General features: G+C 43.2%; 1 protein-coding gene across 1 annotated transcript in view; it reads left to right on the forward strand.

Annotated features, from left to right (window-relative positions):
* The first annotated feature begins 902 nt into the window (after window positions 1-902).
* Window positions 903-12330, forward strand: part of LRRC3B (leucine rich repeat containing 3B) — a 44066-nt gene continuing 32638 nt past the window's right edge. The window contains exon 1 of the mRNA XM_058816869.1: window positions 903-1079. The gene's annotated coding sequence lies outside the window, so the exon portion shown is untranslated. The remainder of the gene's footprint in view (window positions 1080-12330) is intronic.

Consider the following 12330-nt stretch of genomic DNA (forward strand, 5'->3'; position numbering starts at 1 on the left):
AATAGAAAGTTTACTTTGCAGAGTCAGAGTAGAAAAGTGCACAACAGAGAATGTGTGTTCGAATGAGAGAGGCAACCAATTGGTGATGTTTCCTAAAGTCTGCGTTATGACAGGCCATGCGACTGCTGCAACACAGCACACTTCACAGAAGCACCTCTTGGAAAGTAAAGTCACCCTTGCAAGAACTGTGGTAAACCCGAAGCAGGATGTGAATAACTGGATCAGCACAAAAGGTTGGTGAGGCTGAGCATAGCATAAGTTCACCTATCGTAGCAAGTATTATACATTGGCAATGACAGCTGTTCACTCAGATGAGCAAAACAATTAACCTTATTCGTATTTTGCTGGGGAACCTGGCGGGCACTGGGGGGAGCAGAAGCACCCTCTGAAGCACCCCACGGTGCTCCCGACAGGCCGGGCTATCTCTCTCGGGCGGCCCCGGCCCTGCTCCTAAAGCTGGGGAGCGAGAGGCACAGTCAGCCCCGGGAGGCAGCCGGGAAGCATCCCCCGTGGCGGGCAGCACCTCCCCGCCGTGCGCTGGGAGCGAGAGGGAGGTCTCCTCCTTCTCTCGCTCCCCGCCCCGCTCTCTCCTCCCTCCGTGCCCGCCTGCCTCCGAGCCTGCAGCCGCAGCGCAGGGCAGGGGAGCGGCGGCGCGGCAGGCACAGCCTCCCGGCGGGCGCCCGGCGGAGCAGCAGGGCGGGCGGGCGTTGGCTGCGCCCGGCCCCGCCGCGCCGCCCCCGGCTCCGCCCGGCGCTCCCATGGCGCGGCGGCCCCGCGCCAGGTGAGCAGCGCTGCCTGTTGCGCCGAGCGGAGCGGAGCGGAGCCGCCGGGGCCACACGCCGAGAAGTTTTGCGGGAAGGCGCCGCGATGTGAGTTGCGGCGCCCCGCCGATGCACCGGGTGGGGGGCGGCAGCACCGGGAGAAAACTCGACGGGCAGGGAGCGGGGGAAGGCGATCAGCGCTGCTGCCTCCGAGGGGTACAGCCGTGGCCGTGCCGTGCCACCTTGCCCGGCAGCGATCGGCGAGGGCCACCGGCGATGCCCCCTCCCCCAGCCCGTGCTGGCGAACCTTCGGTGTCCGTGAGTTCTGGGGGGTGACGGGGTCGGGATTCCGCCGAGGCAGCGGGAGATGGGGAGGGAATCCAGAGGCGGAGGCTCTGGGAAGGGGGTTAACACCCTCTCGTTTGGGAGCAAACGAGGAATTTGAGACCCGCGGCCCCCGATCCCGTACCGGAGCAACATCAGAAAAAGGGGTGGAAAATCCAGCGCCCCTCCCATCCGTATGTGTTCCCGGGCGCTGTCCCTGCCCGGCCGGGTGCGGGCGGGCTGCCGGAGCTCGGTCGCGCTGCTCAGCGTGCGGGCGGCGGCCGGGGCGCCGAGCGGGGCTGCCGGGGAGAGGGGGCGGCGGAGGCGGGGACGGGAGGGAAGGCGCCGTGTGTGTTGCCGTAGGATTTTTCCACTTTGAGACCTATCAGGACCAGTCGCTACGGTTCGGGCGGCGGTGGCCGCGATGCGGGGGGAGGGGGGAAGAGGGCATCTCCCTCCGAACGCGAGCAACAAATGGCAGCGGGGGCGGCAGCCGGGCTGCAGGACAGCGGCGCTGCGCCCAGGTGCGCTGCGACGCCCCCGCTGCCCGGGGAGGCACCGGGCGGAACTGGAGCGGGTGGCGCTGGAGCTGCCCCGGGGGGCTGTGACGGGGGGCGGGTGCCCCCGGCCCGGGACACGAACGGGGGCTCCGTGCGACCCGGCGCTCCGAGACGGGAACGGTCGCGACCTCTGAGCCTGCACAGAAGTGTGGGTATCTCTTGCAGCAAGCGGGCACTGGGTACTGTGGGAACCGCGGGCTCTTCTCTCGCCTTTCTGGCGAGCTACACGTCCAGAATTTCCCTCGCCAAAAATTTGGAAAATGCCTCAGATGTGCCAGCGAGAATTCTTCTTTCCGTCTTTGCTTCTGCCTTCAAAAATTAGGAGATTTTAGACTATCGGTTAGAAAATGTGAAGGTGATTGAGGCTGCAGGTTAACATCCCATCTTTCTAATTGTCCCTAGACAGCAGAAATCGTGTAATTACAGAATGAAAACAGCCCAACGACTTGAAAAGCATACATAGACCAACTACCTAAAGAGTCAGAATGAGAACCAGGCAAACAACGTTTAGTGCTCTCCTCAAATAAGTAATTCTAGAGTTATTTACGTACCTATGAAAATGACAGAATAAGCTAAAGCTTTTGAGATTATTGGAATTAATTAAAATATAATAGCCATGAGAAAATGTTACAGATTTGGCAAGGAAGGGAAAGCAACCCTTCCTCAAGCTGAAAACTCTGACTGGGGTAGCCTTTTCTGAATGTTGAAAAGACCTGTCAAAATTTCTTCTTACGGTAACCTGTCTAATAATTTGTAGGTTTAAACTGGAAGGTGTGCGTCATGCCCTCCTGAAAGCGGTAGCTTGAAGGCTTTGATAGAGAGCACCACAGCGTTCATAGGGCTTACCTATTGATATTATTCTTAGTAATTTATTTTAAAAGTATAAGTTCCCAGTTTGGTTTAAAGAGAAAGGAAATAAGCTGTAGAATGAACTTAATTTGCAAAACCTTTGCTACATTCAGAGTCTGATTTTCCAGTTTAGTTTCTAAATAGTAAAATTGCTCAGAATTAATTATAACTCTGATTGTGGCAGCCCTTACTTGTGCAAGTTGCCTGGATTTCTATGGGATGACTTCTACAGGTAATATTCTGATGGCTCAAGATGGCAGGATGAGGCCCATGGTCAGAGAGTTCCAGCATGCAGCACCGTGTAGGGTTGTGTCCATTGGCACTAATGAGATGATTTGGACTTTGGCAAGAGAAGAATGTGAGGTTAAGTCTGGATGTCTTGCATTTAGTCAGCTATTGCTGGCTGGATCACTGAACCCTGATCTTGCCATCCCTGAGGTTTGCTGTAAAATTTGCGCTGACTTCAGTCCAGCCAAAATGAGCTCCTGTGTGATTGTAGTTTCCAGTTGCCTTAGGGCGGGTGGAAGCTGCTGAGTGTCTTGGAGATCAGGGCCTGAGTGAATGAGGATTGTACCTGCAGCTATCAAGAATCAATGTGTTTTGCCTCAAATGTGAGATTAATTGAAAGAGAAGTATCATTTAATAGGCATATAAGTCTGTGTTCTGGATCCAGTCCTGAGCTAATAAAGTCCATGAGAGCTTTGCCGTATATAAATGGAATAACAAGACTTAAGGGTACAGGTGTGATTTGTCTTTTCCATGTGCTTTATGGATCTGCATTTCAAGTCTTTTGGGAGGTAGGAAATTCTTCCTGCTCACACTGAAACAGCATTGGAATAACTAGAGTAACAGAACAAGTGCATGATATGTCAGCTCAAGAAATATCCTCCCAGCAGGAGAACTGGAATTTATAAAATTCAGCTGTATTCAGAAGTGCTAACTCAAGTGTCTAAAGCCAGAGAAAAAAATGTATTGCTTCATTTCAAAAGCACCTTTAGATGTTCAGTTAAATAATAAGATGCTTCTGAGTTTTGTTTTTAAGGATATTTCCTGTCACTTCACTAGGAATATTTATGTGAGTAGCGCAAAGGATACATGGCTCACTGGCAGGAAGATTTTAAACTAATGAAGTGGATGATTTAAACAAGAAGGAATATGGGTAGAAATATTTCTTGTTGCCACTTCAGTTAATCAGAAGATGAACTAAGGAAGGTACTTCCTCTCAGAGTGGAATACTACATTTGTAATGACTTACAGGATTTGCATGTAACTACTGTCCTTGTTGTCATCTGCATGCCTGGTCCTTGGATCAGCGCTCATTAGAGAATGCAAATTAAATTAGTGTTCTGTGGCTAGCAAAATAATGCCCCTAATTTTGCCTCATTCAGTAAGCTTTGTTCATAAGCTTAGAGAAAACTCTTGTGAAGCAATTTAGAAACTTATAATAATTTTAAGCAGAACCTTATTTCAAAATGATGGTATTTTGAGCCAAGAATAAATTATTTGAGTTCACACAATATGTAGCATTTACATTGGCTTGTTTGGCCATGCATTTTAAGTTGCTATTTTATTTACTAAAAGTAACCTCTAGAAAGTGCAATTTTGATAGGACACTTCAATACTGGTATGAATCAAATGCCAGTATGTCTACTAAAAGTACAAGCAGAAAGGATTTAGGAATTTCTCAGCACCTTCAATAAGTATTTTTAAAGGGGTTACAGCCTGTGAATACATGGATGAACAAGGTGTATCTTTTGCTCTTAAATCCAATATGCTGTGGGTGAAGTAGCATCAAATTTAGAGATGTTTTGGTGAATTTAATCTCTGCTTCTAGTTTCAGTCCAGTTCTTTTCATAAGTAGTTTCCACGCTTCCGTCATTCTGGCGTGGTTTGTTAGTCTGGATGCACAGCAGACTTGTGGGTGCATCCTAGGGGGAAAAGGAGTGTGATGTGGTATTGGCTTTAGTCACTGCACCATCAGAGATCAGATAAACAGTTGCTGTAGAACTTGCTGTGGAGGAGGATGTCATTAGTTCACAATGCTTAAAGATGCATGATCCTGCTTCATGGGGATTTCTGTGGGTGACTGCTGCCTGTGTCTGTACTTGCCACTGATGACCTGCACTGCTTATCTCCATCAGCACCTGTATCCAGCGCTGGCTTGGCTTTACACGCTTACTTTGAGCTTGGAAATGCAAACACAGTGCTTACTGTTACCAAACAACAGAGCATCTTTTATTTCTCTCTCTGGGCTCCGCTGAGTTCCTTCACCAAGCAGATGTTTGTGAAAACGGGCATTTTTCTGACTGACTTCTGCAGTGGACGTGGGAAAGTCCTTTTCATAAGGATCATCCCTGCTCCTGATTTCTGTTTTCCATCAGCAAGGAAAAGGCAATGGTTGCTGAATATAAATGGTGTTTCTTTCTCTGGAGGGTATGAACTTTCGTAGTGATGAAAAAAAGAGAGGTAGACGAATGGGAACAGATGAAGAAGGCCTGATGCCCACAAAACAGAAGTAGATTACAAGAGGGAGAAAGTAGTGGCTGATCTGAGTATTTTGAGTCTTGAAGTTGAGGTGATCTGGGCTGTACCATAGCCCTCTGGCTCGGCTCCATGCTGTGCCATGGATTTACCATGGCCCTGCCATGGGCCTTCAGAGAAGATGTGTTGGTTGATCTCAGTGGGACTAGAAACCTAGCTGAGGAACTGAATTTGGCTTTTTGTATCTCAGCTCCACTGACAGAAAGCAGATAAAAAATGCCTCTCGAGGAAATGGGACAGGTAAAAAGCCTTTTCAGAGATACATTGATCTGGATAATTGGACTTTTTACTTAAACAGAAATGAAAATTACCACTACAGATCTTGATGTACTTGATTAAGGTTTACCTCTGCTTTTCAGCTAGCTAGTGTGTGTGTTTTAAATTAATTTGCCACTTCATTAATAGGCGTTTCATAAAGCTGCTAACTTATCCTTTGAGAAGAAGAAAAAAGTTAACCTCTGCTTGCCAAATAGTACTATAAAGATTCGCTAATAAGAAAAAATGAAAAGTGATAAAAGTGAGTGACAATATATAAATGGGATACTACTCTGGCCTGGAAGCAGGAAAGCAAATGGACACTATTTAATTATTTAGGGAACAATAAATGAGAAGTCCAGTTCTCAAGTGACAGCAAAAGGAGCGATGAACAGAATTCTAAAAGGTTAGGAACAGAAAACAATGCATAAAGAAAATAGAAGGTGGACATGAAGGGAGCAAAGGGCCAGGGGATGAACTTAGGATTTCTATGGAGTTTTCAGTTGGAAAATATTACCTCCATATTATGGTACTTGCATAACAGCCAGTATTTCACTCAAATTGTGGAAGTTTAGTACACAGTGTCCTCCTGGATGTTCCCACTTCATCCTCTGGATGCACAACATCAGTTAATAGGGCAGGTGCTTCTAAAGATGGCATGTCTTAGGTGTCGGGCTCTCTTAAGAAGCTTACTTCGTGGATGTTGTTAGTTGTAGTGGTGCTGTCACTTCTGTCAAAGTTGCTTCCTCCACCAAACAATAGCATTGGTTTTAAACAAAGTATTTTTTGCAGTTCACCAAAATTGGGTTTCACACTTGCGCAACTGTACTCGCTAAAGATACGCTGTAAATAATGATCATAAGTATTCAGCATTTCATTACAAATGTTTGCATTGGGAATTAGTGGGATACATGAAAAGCATGTGAAGGCTGTTTCCCATATGTAGATTACAAATGTCTGTTGTTCTGGTGGAATTTGCTTCATGCAAAATATTTTTGTAATGCTTACAAAGTATACATTTTTGTGTGCTTGTGAATAATTTGCAGCAAAAATGTGAAGCCTTTGGATGTGAAAATAAATCCATGGTGCTTGCCATTGTGAAGGCATTGCAGTGAAAAGAAAAGGAAAAGCACTGGGTCAACAGTGTTAAGTTCCTGCTAGTATTCCCTCATCTTTAAAAGCAGGGACAAATGCTTCTTCCTCTTTAAAGAGGATCTGCAACAAAAAAATTTTATGAAATTGCTTGTTAGGTCATATATGGTTAAGCAAGCAATAGTGGTTATATATCTTATTGATGAAATGTCGTCTTATCAGCATTAAAACCAAAATGAATTTACATTACTGGTGTTTTAATTCTTGACTTTTGAACCTGTTTCTAGTCTGTTTGTAAATGAAAATAGGCACAATCTCTTTAGACTTCCATTTCAATTATTTTTATTTTTAATTCTTCACATAGCAGTGTTTGTATATTGCTTTCTATACGCCCTTTTATTAACAAAAAAAAAAAACAAAAAAAAACAAAAAAACCCGGAAAGCCTTTTCTTACACTTGTGAGAATACTTCTGTGGTGCTTTTTTTCATGTGAAGATTTAGACATTTGCCAGGAGCAAAAATTCTGGAATCAATTGGAGTTGCAGAAGAGGGAAGGCCCTCAACAGCAGGAGACTGACTGTTTGCAAGGCTGGAAGTTGGTAAACCCAGGGGTCAGCCTTTATAGTAAATCTTGCTAGAGCTGGGTTTGGTATAGTTGGGATTTTTTCCCTAGATGTACTGCAAATGGTCTTTAAAATTTATCTTGATTCTTACATTTTATTAAATGTAATTGTTGTTATAAATGTCAAAAGAGTGACCCTTACTTCTTTTCTCATGAAATGAAGTTAACAGGCTAATTCTGCCATTGCAACCTTCAAATAGCGTGATAGTGTTTCTAAATGTTCTTTTTGCCCTTGTTTTCGGCGCTTTGTTGACACCAAGTCATTGAGATGAGAATTGGTGACTTTTAAACAGTCTATTTTTAACCAAGTTTGTAATAGAGTATTACTGTTTATGAATGTGTGTCAGTCCCAGTTTGCACAAGCACTGAAAGGGAAGGCTTGTATCAGAGGAGATCTGCTTCTAAGTCCTCATTTTCAACTTGTTGTTCTCTGGGTGTTCCTGGTCCTGTTCTTCAGGTGGGAGTACCAGTTTTCAGTTTTACTCTGCTGCTACAAGGACATCTCCTCTTTTTCAAAGCTGAGATATTTCAGACTGAAACCTTTTTCAAAGGAATGGTCTATATCCTGTTATAAAATGAGATATAAGTGGGAAATTTTGGTTTCTAGGCTCTTCTAAGTTAGAGTGAAATAACTCCTCAAACTTCAGATCACAGTATTTCTTAAACCTTTAGTTGTCACTTCTAACACACTGCATATAACCAAAGCACACAATTCAAATAAAATAAGAACATCTCAGCTTTGACTGAAAAGCAGCACATGGATGACAGCGTGCAATCCAGGTAATCCTGTCTTTTCCTGTGTGTTTTTAGGCTGCAGAGCTGACATGTCATGTCCCTATATACTGGATTTGTGATCCTTTCCTGGTTATAAGCAAGACCATTGTCATTGAAGGGTTAATATTTTCTGTTCAGAAAATGAATCGGTCATTTTCTCTTTCCAGAGTCTTTCACATGTTTTGCCCCTTGACAGAAAACATTTAATCTGTATTCTGCTCATCACTTTCATCAGTTACTTGGTGTACTTATTGGCATCTCTGATGCATAGTGGGTGTTAGGAATAATTTCTTGACAGAAAGGGTTATCAAGCATTGGAACAGGTGTTTGAGTCACCATCCTTGTAGGTGTTTGGAAGATGTATAGATAAGGCACTTAGGGACATGTTTTAGTGGTGGACTTGGCAGTGCTGAGTTAACAGTTGGACTCAAAGATCTTTTCTAACCTAAATGATTCTGTGATTCTATAAATACTTATTTTGCTAGAGTAGGACTTGACAGGATTTAGACATGCAAGAAACCTAAATCTTTGGCTCAGGAAACAATCCTGATGGATACAAATGGTATTTCAATAACTTTCGATCCAAAAATGTTTCTTGCAAAGCGACAGGACTGTTCTTCTTGCCAGTCATGGCAGGTGCTCCATCTGTACAAATACCACGTAATTTGAACAAGTCAAGCTTAACAGTTTGGGGTTTTTTCCCACTATCTGCCATATTTTCAACAATTTTTTCTCTATTCCTTAAACAAGTGTGAGGCAAGGCAGCAGTGTGGAATGAAATGGATAGAGGCCAACCAATTACTTAATTGTAGTATTTTTTTTTCAACACATTGAAAAGCAACAGTCAGTGCAGTGTCAGTGGCATTGCAACTTCCCTTGGTTGTGGGCAAAAAAAGAAAAAAAATTGCATGAATCTGTTAAAAATGGAAATACATGCTGTTGTGTTGCCTAATGCCATCTCAGCCCTTCCCATTGTTATGCTGTCTGAACAACTATGGACATATCAGCTGTGTGCTGTTTTTTCAGTCTGGTTTGTGCAGCAGTAATTGATGTACCCTCTTGTATTCAGGCTTTGTTTTCTGAGAACAGCCCTTTCTCACAAGCTTGCCATAAGGGATTTTTGCTATTACACCTTTGTCACTGATTTCAGCTATAAATACACATCTAATTTCACAGATGTGTATTTATTTTTTCCATGTAAAAAGCTGTCATGCTAGGGTTCTTTCTTGAGGTGAAATCTGACCACAGGTCAGATACATTAAAGTATGTTTTACATCATTTTAGAATTAGTTTGTATAAAAGTACCATTCCAATCTGGACATTCCATGACTGTATTATCTCCACAAACATACTTTTACAGACCCTGACCATATTCCAAAGAACTTCCCTGAGAGAAACAATCTCTATGCAGTGTTAGCTCCATGCACTGTCATCTTAGTGGTATTTTTCACTGTGGCATGCATGACTTGGCAGGCAATGCTTTGATAATAAGTAAATTTTAAAAGCTTATGGACATTTGAATTAACTGGGAAATCATTAGAATAATGTAGAGTGAGTGAGGTTACACAGGTCCTTTATTTTCCCCTTGCTGTGGGCTTGCAGAGTAGGTGTTCTGCAGAGTCTCAAAAGGAGTCTTGTTGACTGGAGCTAGTGTGTCTTGTTTCATTGCAGCAGAATTTTATCAGTGAGCTCAGAACTGCTAGTTTTAAATTCTGGTTCTTGAAGCTGTGATGTGCAGCTTTGAATACCGAGTAAATGCTTGGGCATTTGCAAAGGGAGATTAAAATATTATCAGGCTTGCAGAGCAGTTCTTTATTAATGTAAAGCATTGGTGGGCTGATTCTGTGACCTCATGTGTTTCTCCATTCACTTGGCTCCTCCAAGTAGCCTCCTCCGTTTCCTATGCATCCACAGTTTCCACAAACTATTTTATAAAGGTATTTTGTTGCCTTTCTTCTAAAAGTATGTAAGGATTGACCATCGAATTTAATAAATGTTGTTATTGAAGTAGAATTGACATTTTTGTAAATGTAGATGTGATGTGTGTATGAGGAGTTAATGTGACTTGAAAAGCATTTGGTCTCAGCCCTTCCCACCTTGTTTCTGCATTTTGGACCAGCCACTTGCAGGTAAAGGGCACTGACAGGGTAACATTTTAGTGACTTTAAATACCACAGCTGACAGAGAAAGATTGAATTTTTAAGGATCAGCTATCAGGGAAGTACACTTCAGTATTCCCATCTAGGAAAAAAACCAGCCATGTTTGTTTTTAATTACAGATACTGAGCTTGTTGTGGTCAGTTGATGCAGTGGTGAAAAGTTTGTGGTAGTGAAAATTGGAGATTGGTGAGGTGAGCTTCTTGCTAACATTCGTATAACTCGGGTTCAGTGTTTTTACTCATACACCTGACTGTTCTTGGAATTACCTAGCAGCATTTGGCATGGAAGTGTTGCTCCTGGAAACAGTTTCAATCAGAGAAATTAGCCATAAACTTTGACCCTTTTCTGGTATAACTTAGACTAGATGGCTTAATTTGACAACTTAATAGTTGTACCTAAGCTGCCTCTAAAAATATTTTGCACTTGAACTTTATTAGTCTTGAATATATTACTTTTTCAAATGAATTTTTATAGTTCCTACTAAATAAAGGATGAACCTGGAAAAGGGAAATTAAAAGCAAGTGATCTGTATCTTCACTTACAAAACAAATGCAACATAAATAATTACATTCTTCTCAACGTTTTCACACCAGCATGGGAAAAAAGAAAAAGCCCATCTGTGTAAACCATCTGAAACCTATTTCCTGTGCCATTGCCTGTACTCCTTCAGGTTAGAAAGAAACACTGTATTCTTCAGATGCCATAAGGAGAACATCGCTATTCCATGGCTGTGGCGACAAGCAAAGAAAACACTGGTCTGTGCTGTAGCTCCCCATAATGGTGAAAGCCTTTAATTTTTCATTAGGGATTTGACCCTTGGTTCATTTGGAGGGTGAACTTGATTTCTTTGACCCTGCAGAAAAAACCCAAACCAAACAGACTAAGCAAAAGCACTGGCTGCTGTCATTACTAATTCATCAGGTGTGACGGGGTTGGTGTTCTTCAGCTTGGGTTTGCGTGTCAGGATTTAGGGAAAATTAAATGAGAGGGAGGTGATGTCTATAAAGAGCTGGCAGGGATGTACCAGATAAAATATCCCTGTAAGAAGGCTCATCTGAAGAGATGAAAGGCAGAGTAATCAGCACCTGCAGAAACGTTTCCTTTAAGGTTTGTACTTCTGGTGAGAGGTAAAAGATAAAACACATCACTAATACTACAGCATGTCCTTGCTAAGCCTACAGCTGCTTTCTTGGCAGCCCCAATGGAGGCATCTTGCTGGGCCCTGAGAAAAGTCTTTTGGACATGCAAAGGTCATGAGGATTTGCCAAGGCTGAGGCATGAGCCCTGGTGCAAAGGCAAAGTCATGGAGCTCCTAATGCATCCAGAGAGGCTTCTCAGACAGGAGCTCAGTGTCTGGGCTCACACCTGTCAGCAGTGGTGGGCATCCCTTAAAAGTTTGTTCGAGAGCTGAGCTTTTCTACAAAAGTAGAGTTTCTTTATAGGTTGGGTGGCTGGTCCAGGGTGAAAAAGGAATTATGGCAAGTTTTTAGTACCTTTAGCAGTTCTGCTGCTGCCAGATTCAGTTACACTTACTTCACTCTAAAATACCAGTCTGACTGTTAACATGAGTATTGTCAGTGCAAGTAGGCAGTGTTTTAAATTGCTGTTGTTTACATGAGGCCTTCAAGGTTGTGATTGAGAATTACATGAGGGCTTTCCCAAAACCTTACTGAGCAAAAGGGCTCAATTCCTTTTCCCAAATGAGTGGCATCGTGTAGGAGTGAAATGGGTGGATGAGATTTGTGTTCTCAGCACTGAGTGGAAGAGAGTCCCCATGTGACTTTTGCAATATGGGTTTGCAATATTTTCTAACTTGCCAGGCATTTCTCCTCTGTTTTGTTTTGCTTCCCCAGTACTTTTCAAACCTTGTTCTAGTTTTCCTCTGGACCAAAGTGATGTTTAAAGAACCAAGACCAGGAAATATGTTGGAATAACAAAGAAAAAAATTCCTGGAAGAGGCTTAGGAGGTCTGAAATGGGAGGTGAATAGTTCTTTTCCTTTCTTAGGGGAAAATGGTCCTTCTAAATAAGAAGGTAAAGTGTTCTCAGGTGACAGAAGAGTCTTCAAAATGCTTAAACAAGTAAAAAATCTCTGTGTTTCCCAATCAAGGGGGGGAAGATGTTTTATTAGAACATAGACCTGTAGTAAGTTAATAAAAAGTAAATTTTTTGTTTTCCTTGAAAGTATTTTGATACTAATGAGAATCTTTACAGTTCCTAAACTTTCTAGAGCTATCTTTTTATCCTGCTGTCTTACCTTTTCAGTGCTGCTGCTCTCAGAAAAAGCTGTTTACCCTCTCTTCAGGGTGTCAGCTAGCTACAGAGGACTCTTCCAAGGCACCAATTTGACCCTTTATGTGTGCTAAAGGTTGCATGAAACAGGGCAGCAAAGG

Source organism: Ammospiza caudacuta, chromosome 1 (assembly GCF_027887145.1).
Source record: "Ammospiza caudacuta isolate bAmmCau1 chromosome 1, bAmmCau1.pri, whole genome shotgun sequence".
NCBI classification, from domain to species: domain Eukaryota; kingdom Metazoa; phylum Chordata; class Aves; order Passeriformes; family Passerellidae; genus Ammospiza; species Ammospiza caudacuta.